Genomic DNA, 10664 nt, shown 5'->3' on the forward strand with positions numbered 1-10664 from the left:
TTCCTTCCTTCCTTCCTTCCTTCCTTCCTTCCTTCCTTCCTTCCTTCTTGAGACAAGATCTCATATGTAATAGCCTTGGCTGTCTTGGAGCTCACTATGTAGGTCAGGCTGACCTCAAACTCACAGAGATCCTCCTGCCTCTGCTTCTCAAGTGCTGTGATTAAAGGCGTGCACCACCATGCCCTGCTTCTCATTTCTTTTTAAGTTTCTCATTTCTTTCTTTCTTTTTTTTTTTGTTTTTTTGTTTTTTCGAGACAGGGTCTCTGTGTAGCCCTGGCTGTCCTGGAACTCACTCTGTAGACCAGGCTAGCCTCGAACTCTCAAACTCAGAAATCCGCCTGCCTCTGCCTCCCAAGTGCTGGGATTAAAGGCGTGCGCCACCTCTCCCCGGCTTCTCACTTCTTTTAAAGTTAAGTTTCTGGTGTTCTTATTACTAAGATTTCAGAGACGAAAGTGTAGCTTGGTGATAGAACATTTCCCCAGCACACACAGGGTCCTGGGTCCTAGTTACAATACTGAAAAGGGAAAAGAAAGAAGATTTGAGTGTTCTTGGAAAAAGGAAAAAAGTGTGATTTCTTCATACATTTTTCAACATGGGTCCACCATCAGACACTATGCAGGTGTTTGTCCCTTCTGTGGTTTCTCTTTATTTTCTGAGCTGCATTTTTAAATAACAGAAGTCCTTAGTTTGGGTAAAGTTCTCCCTGGTAGTTTTTTCTTGTAGGGATCATGTTTTTGGTAACATTTGCTTGACTCAAGGTCACAGGAATGTTTTCTGCTCCCCCCGCTCAAAGCTCTAAAGTTATGTTTATATGTTTAAAGGTTTTTGAATAACCTTTGTATAAGGGGTAAGGATCATAAGTTACTGACACTTTCTTGCCCAAATTGCCAGGTCACGCGAAAGAGACCAGAGAACAGCATCATGCCTCCACACTGGGCAAGACATAGCTTATGGCTGTCACCAAAGATCCCATACCTGTCACTTGAGGTTACACCATCGAAAAAGAACACACCAACACACCATCATCCATCCCTGACCATATCTACTCCCCAGCCCAAGACCACACGAATCACCCAAGACCACACCCACCACCCAAGACCACACCCACCACCAAGACCAAACCCACCACCCAAGACCACACTCACCACCCAAGACCTTGCCTGTTATCTAAAACATACCCATTGCTCAGCCCAAGGCCACACCCACTCCTAAGGCCTTACCCACCACCCAAGACCACACTCATTATCCAAGACCACACCTACCACCCAAAACTGTGCCTATCATCCAAAACATATCCATTGCCCAACCCAAAACTACACCCATCCCCCAAGAAGACCACACCTGTCACCCAAGACCATACTTATTACCCAAGACCACACCCATCCCCCAAAACCATACCCATTATCCAAAACATCCCATGCACCATCACCCAAGATCACACCCATGAATGACCCCAAATCATATCCATCCTAAGCCACATCTATTATCCAAGACTATACCCGTCATCCCAAATTACCCCACTCCTCAAAGATCACATCTGCCTTCTGCGTACACCGTCATTTAGTACGGTGAAACAAACTCTCAGCGACAGGCAGCAGGAAGTGTTTCAGTTTGAACTGTGCTGACAAAATGTCTTAGCACTGGAAGGTCTGTGTGCAGTTCTAGGCCAAGCTAACAGCTTCTCTTGTTCCTGGTCATAGATGGTGACTTTTTACTGTGTCCCAGCATAGCTGCAGGGGAAAGGCACCCCCCCCATAAAGGCATAATTTATCACCAGGGCTCTGTCTCAAGACAAATCTCTTCGTCAGGGTCACACCTCATTATGCCGTTACAGTGGGCTTTAGATTCCAATGAGAAAGGGGCAGAAGGAGCAGGAAAGCGCCTCATCCAGAGTTGTGGATTCCCTACCCAGGGTCCTCTCTAGCACTCAATTTACAAAGCAATCCCAGAGAGACAGTTGTTATAGATTCAATGACCTGTTTCTGGGTGGGGAAGGGGGATCCTGGGTGGAGATTCTGCGGGCTGCTTACCATGAATAATGGTCCTTCTCCTTCTTCTCCTTCTCCTTCCCCTTCCCCTTCCTCTTACCCTTCCCCTTTACCTTCTCCTTCCCCGACTCTTCCTTCTTCTTCCCCTTCCCCATCCTCTTCCCCTTCCCCCTCCCCTCCTCCATTCTCTTCCCATTCCCCTTCTCATTCTCCTCCTCCTCCTTCCTCCTCCTCTTGTTATTCTTGTTTCTTTTTCTTGTTCTTCTTCTTGTTCTTCTTCTTCCTCTTCCTCTGCTTCTTTCTTCTGCTTCTTCTTCCTCTTCCTCCTCCTTCTTCCTGTTCTCCTCCTCTTTCTTCTTCCTCTTCCTTCTTCCTGTTCTCCTCCTCTTTATTCTTCCTCTTCTTCCTCTTCCTCCTCCTTCTTCCTGTTCTCTTCTTCCTCTTCTTTTTCTTCTTCCTCCTTCTTCCTGTTCTCCTCCTCTTCCTCTTTTTTCTTCCCCTTTCTTCTTCCTCTTCATCCTCCTCGTCTTCTTCCTCTTCTTGTTGTTGTTCTTGTTCTTCTTCTAAAATGTTTTAATGAGTATGGGATCTGCTTTATTTACTTCCTATTAAGCTAAGAACCAGGCGCCCCGCCCTGCCTCCCAGGGCCACCTGTGACATCACACATGAGTGAATTGCTGTGCCATTGGGGATAATCACACAATTCAAAACACTCAGAAGTCCTGAGGTCTTTTGTCAGTGACCTACCTGATCCTGTTCCCATCTCTGAGTCAGGTCTGCCTCTTCTGGGCTGTCCACGGGGGCAATCATTGACTGTGTGGAGGGCCAATCCCTCAGTCTTGGTAAAAATTCCTGTTGAAATGCTCATTTTGTGGATGCCCTCAGGTTCTCTGACCAGTTTCCTATCTCTTTGCTGGGTCCTACATCTGGACCAAGATACTGACCTAATCCATCCTGGCTTCCCTTGCTCTGAGCTATAAATGGCTGTGCATGGTCCAGCTCCAGCCTTGGGACTGTCTGTGGTCTGTTCACCCTCACCTTTCTGCTTAGGCGTTGCTTGTTCTGAGAAACCTCCCCTGACTGCGGCACCTTTTGGTCATCTCTTGTTTCCTGTGTGTAACCTCTGTCCACTTGCCTGCTGCGGGGCTGTTTGTGATCATTATCCCGTTAGACCAGACTCTTCTGGATCCAGAAGCTATCTCACACAGGACACAGGAAATGTCCGAAAAGATCACACAGCGAGTGATTGCCCCTAGAGACATTCCAGGTGTGGCTGCTGTGTCACATGTGTGACAGCAGGTGGCAGAGAGGGGAGAGGCTATGTCTACGCTCTGTTGTCTGACCTATGAATGTCTGAAAGACTAGTAGCCTAACATTCTCTGAAAAAAAAAAGTGAACCTGAGATGACCACCAGTTGGGCACCAGGGGGCCTGGCCAGGTAGCTAGTCTGACATGACCACCAGTCTGGTGCTAGGCAAACCTGGACAGGCTCCCAGGATGGGGAGCAAGCCAGGACTAGAAAAACCCTACCTTGGACCTCGAGCCCTAGGCAGGAGTGAGCCCAAGTCAGACAACCCTCGCAAGGGGCCAGTCGGGCACTCTAGGTGAGGAGTGAGCTTCAGACAACCACCAGACTAGTCCTTGAGACCCAGAGAGAGAGCTAGCCTGAGATGGCCATCAGTCTGATACCGTGCAGGCCTGGGGGTTAGACCATGTCTGAGATGACCCCTGCCCAGAGGGATAGTACTCCTGAGACCACTCCTGAGATGACCCTAGACACTCAGAGACCCTGGACACCTCTAAGAGGAACAACTAATTGGTGGAGAAATGGGAGAGAGAGAGAGAGAGAGAGAGAGAGAGAGAGAGAGAGAGAGAGAGAGAGGTAGGCACAATGAAGAGAGGCAGAACTGGAGACTGGAGGGTACTGAGGAGCAGCCTGTTGAGAATAGTTGGTGACGGCACCTGGGACCTTGGTGGAGTCCTGGCCTGTGCTGCCACTGGGAGCCACTCTGGATCCATGGACCTACACCAGTAGGGGTCTGTCACCACCAAAGGCCAGATAGATGTCCCTAGTTTGCCATTTGGGGACATATTGATGTCTGAGGATTGTCCAGAGATGGCCCCACCCCAACCTGGGCATCACGGGAGAGCTGGCTCTGGAGTCAGGAGGGCAGGAGAGCTGACCTCACCCCTAGCCGCTGCAGTACTCAGGAGAATGGGCTTTGCACATTGCCTGAGAGAGTTGGCCTGCCCGCTTGTCTCCTGTGAGGTGGCATGGGCAAGAGAGAGACACCCTCCCCTCCCCTCATCCCCCATCACCTACAGTAGATAGGAGAACTGCCCTTGGAGTCACGAGAGCAGGAGAGTTATCCCCGTCCTTCACCACTCTGCAGCACTCTGGAGAGGGGCCCTGTACCTTGCCTAGGCAGCACAGTAAAGCTGACCTGGGTGGCCAGGGTTCACAGTTGAGCCATCCTGAAGGTGTGAGACAGCAGGAAAGCCAGTGGACTGACCAACTCACATGTCTCTCTGGCCCAGGTCCAGGGCTTTGAATTGGCCTGCCCCAACATCTACCCCATTGATGAACTGCTGGAGTGCATGAAGGGGCCTATCCTACAGATCCAAAATGACAGAATCTCCTTGACACAGGGCAACAGGCTCTCCAAGAGGAGAGGCATCCCAGCGAGGTATTGATAGAGTAGCAGAAGCCAGAGGCCTCGCACCAGACCCAGGAGTCATGGCAGTGAACATCTGCAAGCAAAGAAGGGTGGACAAAAGGGCGTACTGTGGGACACACTGACAGACTACAGCTTCATCAGCGAGGTATTTTTTTTTCTCTGTTGGAGGGGAGGTTGCAAGGGTGGAGGATGGGTATGAAGGAGGGAGGAGGAGAGGTGAGTAGGGTTGGGTGCATGATGGAAAATTCTCAAAGAACCAATAAGAGTTAAAAATCCAAACCAAACCAAACCATACAGTGAATGAGGGAGTGACAAAGCCCTACAGGTTCCTGGGATCTACCTCCTCCTCTCCCTCTACTCCACCTTGCACTAGTGTAAACATTCTCTGAGATGATTCTAGGTCTGGATCCCAACATCTCTCCTTTGCTAGCTCAATGATCCTTGGCTTCAGGGATGACCCCCCTGACCCTCCCCCCCCCCCCCCCCCCCGCCACCCAGACCATAGCGGTCTCATGAGGCTCCTTTCTGTGCTGAGATGAAGTTTAGTGTTGAGTGGTTCTGAGCTCTTTAAACTTCCTGAGGCCCGAGAGCACGTGCCAAAGTGTCACGCGCATTAAAAGAATCCCGTGGGCTGGTGTACAACTGCACAAATACCGTCAAAGGAGCGTGTGTCAAAAGGTTAGAGAAAATACCCTTTCACTTCACTATAGGGCGCTGAGAAAACAAAGGCAGGCGGCTGTCTGGGGGTGGGGTGGGGTGGGCAGAAACGCACACCTATTTCCTTCTTTCTTTCCCTTTCTTGCTTTCCCCCCTCTATTTCTTTTTCTCCTTCTTTCTTTCCTTTTCTTTCTTTTTCTTTCTTTCTTTCTTTTTTTTTTTTACCTTTCCCCAAGGAGCTTCTATGCTACCCACACTAATTGTAGGTTTTTCTGAAAATGCAGCATGAATCATTTATAAATAAAGAGGCTATAAAATCCCTAAAAGACTCCCTGAGGTATTCGGTATTTCAGCATAAAATAACTGTTAAATGGAGTTATTCTGAATTAGCTTTTACTGGTAGGTGGTGAAAACGAAGTTTTCTTTTCTCCGTGACTGTTGCGGTAATTCTTTTACACAGCCACCCGGGGTAATTGACAGCTGATTTCCATAATTCAGCCTCAGGCAAAGTCACTCCCCAATGTGGCTAGTTCTAGGGGTAAGGGAGTTCTTTAGGGAACGGCTCTTAAGCTGGCCAAAAAAGAGGCCAGCCCAGGGTCTCTATCTAGAATCTTGAGATTGCATTTAAGAGTAAACACAGATGCAACACTTGCTGTGTGGAGCCTGGAAAAAGCCAGTGGGTAAGGATGGCTTCAGACCAATCGCTGTCTCCTTCTAGCTGTGTGGCCTTGGAGGGGTTGCTAAACCTCTCTGACCCTCAGCTAACTCGAGAGAATATACCTGCGTTGTAGAGTTGTTAGGAAAACAGAGTGAGAGCTGTAAATGCCCCAACCCAGCTGAAGGTTGCTATGGCTGCAATAATTAATATCGATAACAAGACGACATCGAGTATGCAGAGAAAAGCACTTTGCCTCTGCTCTGGCTGCGGCCGACTGCTCTAGCAGGTGTGGCAACATTTTCAGGCTCTGTTATGTGCCAGGCGCTCTGTGCACAGGGCTGGGGTCTGCAGGTGAGTCGTTTAGTCTAGCAGAATAAGGCAGAGGGACAGGGACAGTCTGGAGAAGGTGACACCGGTGTGAAATGATGTGCAGGGTACAGCGAAGGAGGAGAGGGGTCAGAGGTTCCTCAGTGGGAGCAAGAAGCAGGCCTGGGGGATGGCTACTCAGATAGAAGGCAGCCACCTGAGCCAACCTGGGAAAACGGAGGGCAGTTCAGGTATCTGTCAGGCGTCTCTGAGGTAGGGACTAGCCCATTTTATTTGACTTCATCACTTGCTTGCCCCTGGGCAGTGCCACACCAGATTTGATGCAGGCTTCTCATTTATGTATTGGTGGGTGGATGAGTGGATTCCAGGGAAGACCCAGAGAACAAAGGAGCACTATTATAGCTGGTGTGCCGGAAGCAGCCGCCATAGCCCAGCCAGGCCTGGAGAAACTCAGGGTTAGAGAGAGCTGAGGAGGTAGGCTCCCTATGAGTGAGAAAGAGCTCTGGCCCCAGGCTCCGGGAAGGATTTAGGGCAGTGGTTCTCAACCTTCTTAATTCTGAGACCCTTTGGTACAGTTCCTCATGTTGTGGTGATCCCCAATTGTGCAATTATTTCATTGCTACTTCCTGACTGTAACTTGCTACTATTACAAATCACAGTGTAAGTATCTTCCATGCAGGAGATCTGATAGGCGACCCCTGTCTGGGTTGGGACCCCCAGGTTGAGAATCGTCGATTTAGGGTCATGAGCGCACTGGCTCTCCTCTCTGGGTACACCTTCCCTGGCATGTCTGATGGCACGTTGGAGTGGAGATGTCTGGGTGCTAGCAGGAGATGTGGGCTTGACATGTCCACGAAACTCCTCCCTGGCTGTCTCAGTTCAGTGCACAGCCCAAGGTCACGTTGGATGCTGGGTGTAAAATTATGCAGAGGGGTCCCCTTCTACTTTGAGATTGATTGACAAATTGCCATGCCACTCAAACTCGTCTTCAGCTCCTCATAAAGAATGAAAGAAGGTGACATGTCCGGTGTACGAGGGAAAGGGCACCACGCCCTCCAGACAGTCAAACCATGACCTCTGAGAAGCTTCAAGGAAACACAAGGTGGACGTCAGAGGCAGCCGTTTACACACTTTGTGTGTGTGTGTGTGTCTGGCCTTGTTCTCACACTTACACAGTTTGCATATCTCTCTTTCACCAACACCTACATACACCCACCCTCGTCCTGTAAGGTGAGTAGCTGCCGCATGTGTTCACACCTCTGAAGAGTGTGTGCACACACAGACAGATGCCCACCTCGCGGGGTGCGCAGTGGCACCGTTCCAGCCACTGGAACCTGGGTGGCTCTCGGCACTTGCTTCTGTCAAGTTCTGCCCTGTCATTTCCTGAACCCTTCAGAACCCAACGTGTACCTACCCAGGATGGTACGAAGCAGGAAGGTAACTCCAATAAGCCATGAAGGTGACCATCTCCAAGGACAGCTGACCAGACTCCTTATATGGCACTGCCTCCTTGCCCAAGCTCAAGACTCAGGGGAGCTGGCAGTGTTGCCCTAGCTCAGGAGAGCCACAGCGTCAATGATGTAGGTTTGAGTTTGAAGGCAGGCAAAGGCTGAGGTCCTAGCTCACCCAGTCAGGCCTAAGTGAACTCTGTCTCCTTGTGTTCTAGTTAGGCCCTCAGCAGGTTGGGAGGCACTAGCTCACCTAGGAGAGGGACACGGGATTGGCTGAGATGTCTTGGAGTCAGATAGATGAGCAGGTGCCTGGGCCTCTTGTGGCTGGATTAAGCGGACATCTCGAATTACCCATCACACCTAAGAAGCCACGACATGGATTCCTGGCTTTTGTCCTGCTCCCTGCAACATCTTATGCCCTCACAAGAATTATGAAATAAATGTGGTCCCATTTTATAGGTGTGAAGTAGAGGCTTAGATAGATGAATCTGAGACCTGACCAAGCAACATTACTTGGGCCAAACACAATTCTTCTACCCTAAAGTCATTCCTTTATTTGCTTTTGTGCATATGGTTTTATTTATCTGTTTGTTTTTGTTTATTTTAGTCAGGGTTTTACTATGCAGTCTTGAACTCTCTATGTAGACCAGGCTAGCTCCGAACTCGAAGGTATGTGGCTGCTCCCGCCTCCTGAGTGCCAGGGTTAGCGGCATGTGTCACCACACCGAGCTCCTGTAGCCAATTCTTTTGTCAGACGTATACACTCCAGACTCAGACCCGTGGCAGGGAAGGGGAACAATTTCACTCTGTCATTCAAGTATTTTCCCGAGCCAGGCCCTAGTCTCACTTCCCATGAAACATCAGACAAAAATACTTCTGTCAGCCTCCTCCGAGGGTCGTTAATAAGAGAGAAAGAATCAGTGGGGTGGGGGGCAAAGAATTGGGGTGCTTTCTCTGTTAAGATGTGTGATGTGATGCGTGTGTGGGGGAGGGGCATAGAGCAAGCCCAGGGAATGATGCACATTCAGCAAAATTCCAGAGGAGGGGACCAGCATGGGGTGAGGAGAGCGTTCCCCTCATCACTTCGAGGCCTGATGATGGGCTGCAGGCTGGGCAAAGCGATGGGATTCTCTGCTGGCTCCATGCTAGGGGCACATGGAAGGCAACCAGGTTTTCTAAGCTGCACTTGGTCCCCCACCCCAGCCCTCATTTTGGATACCAGACCCAGAGCGCCCCCTCTCCCTTTTTTTCCCCCCTAAGTCTTTGTAGTTTCTTCTCAACCTCACCAGTGTAACAGGAGTGAAGGAGCGGGTCATCCTCCCGGCCTGACTTCTGGCTTCCTTCTTCAGAGCAGTTTTCCACCCCGGTTTAAAAACGTGTCCTGCGGATGGCCGGGTAGGCTGAAGCCTGAAACACCCTTCCTGGAACAACCAAACAATTCCCTGTAAGGTAGCACTTGGCATGCTAGAGGCAAAGCTCCAGTTTTGTTTTGCTCCCCCCACCTCCCGCCCCTGAAGGTAATCTCTAGAAAGCCGTTTGTACTCATGCCTCTACAGTGATTAAATATGCAAGGTAATTTCCGTGATTTCCACCGAGTTCTGAACCAGATCAGATTCCGTTCCGCTCCTCTTTGTACAAAGCTACTTACTGGATCAGATTCCAAAACAAATCCCCCGAATTTGGCGGATCATCATTTTAAAAGGGGGCTTGTTAAGGTAATCATTAAATTAAACCACCCCTTTAAGAATATTTAGATCTGGTCTGCCAAGCGGAACGGTCTAATGGTTTTTAAATGAGAAGCCTCGCAATGCTGGCGAATTTTCTTTTGTGGGTCAAGTGGGTATTAACAAATGCTAAGACTGTTTTCTCTCTCTGCCGCCACATTGGAATCTATGAAGAAAGGCAAAGAGGAGAAGAAAGCAAGGGCAGAGGCTGGGCGGGATTGTACATCTGCTCCCAGCAGCCCTGGTTGCAGGATGAAGCAGGGTAAGGGCTGACAAAGCTACAGCTTCTCATGGTGGACCCCGGAGGGTCCAGAGCATGAACAAGAGAAAGCCCTGACCCCTAGAAGGCTAAAGGTCAGATCCAAGCCTGAGCTGACCCTTCGGTCCACAGATTCTGCAGATCTAGGCACTGTCTGAGCTTCCAGAGAATTGACAATGAGTTCTGGTGTCCCCACGATGGGAACTCACAGCCTGCTCGTTTGCAGAGTGCTTGGGGACCCAGAACTGTGGAGCAAAGCACATCACCTGTCCTTTCCTGGTCATGTAGCTTCTTGGAGGTCCTTGACGCCTCACCCTAGCTGGCCCAGTCACAGGGCTTGGTGGAGCTGAGCGGATATGTCTGTGATTAAGGGAACATTTATCACTGGGAGAGAGAGTCCTTCATGACTGCCCATGTGCCCTTTTCAGAGGGTCTGGCGTAACTCACCCTGATGGGCCACTACTGGCATTAATATTATTAATTATTATTCCAGCCTTCCGGTGATTTTCGTCATGCAGCCCATGATGAGAGCAATTACACATTTAGTGAGAGGCCCTCACGTAGAGACACTTAGAGAGGCAAAAGTGCTGTGGAGATTTAGCCTTCAGTTAATTCAGTGGGGTCACCAAACCAAAGCCCTGGAGACAAAGGACTCTGGCCTACCTGTGACCCACGGGGAGTTTTTTTCTTTGTTGAAGTGATAGAAAAGACATGAGGAAGAAGAATAAAATGTCATGAGGTTTGAAAGCTGCAGGGCGTTCAGATTTCAACGTCCACGTAAAGTTTTATTGACTTACTGTGGTGGTCATTCGTTCATTGCTGTCATCCAAGGCTGCTGCTGTGTTCCATGCGCAGAGATCGCATCACACGCAACGCCCAAATCACGGACCACCTAGCTAGCCAGGAATTCGCCAATGCTCA

The 10664-nt window shown here is 49.7% G+C and overlaps 1 non-coding gene across 1 annotated transcript; it reads left to right on the forward strand.

The window, feature by feature from the left end:
• Positions 1 to 3234: 3234 nt before the first annotated feature.
• On the forward strand, positions 3235 to 3366 carry LOC114618802. The gene has a single exon (XR_003711024.1). It is a non-coding gene; the product is annotated as a small nucleolar RNA SNORA17 (small nucleolar RNA).
• Positions 3367 to 10664: the final 7298 nt, after the last annotated feature.

This window comes from Grammomys surdaster, unplaced genomic scaffold (genome assembly GCF_004785775.1).
Source record: "Grammomys surdaster isolate TR1022 unplaced genomic scaffold, NIH_TR_1.0 144, whole genome shotgun sequence".
NCBI classification, from domain to species: domain Eukaryota; kingdom Metazoa; phylum Chordata; class Mammalia; order Rodentia; family Muridae; genus Grammomys; species Grammomys surdaster.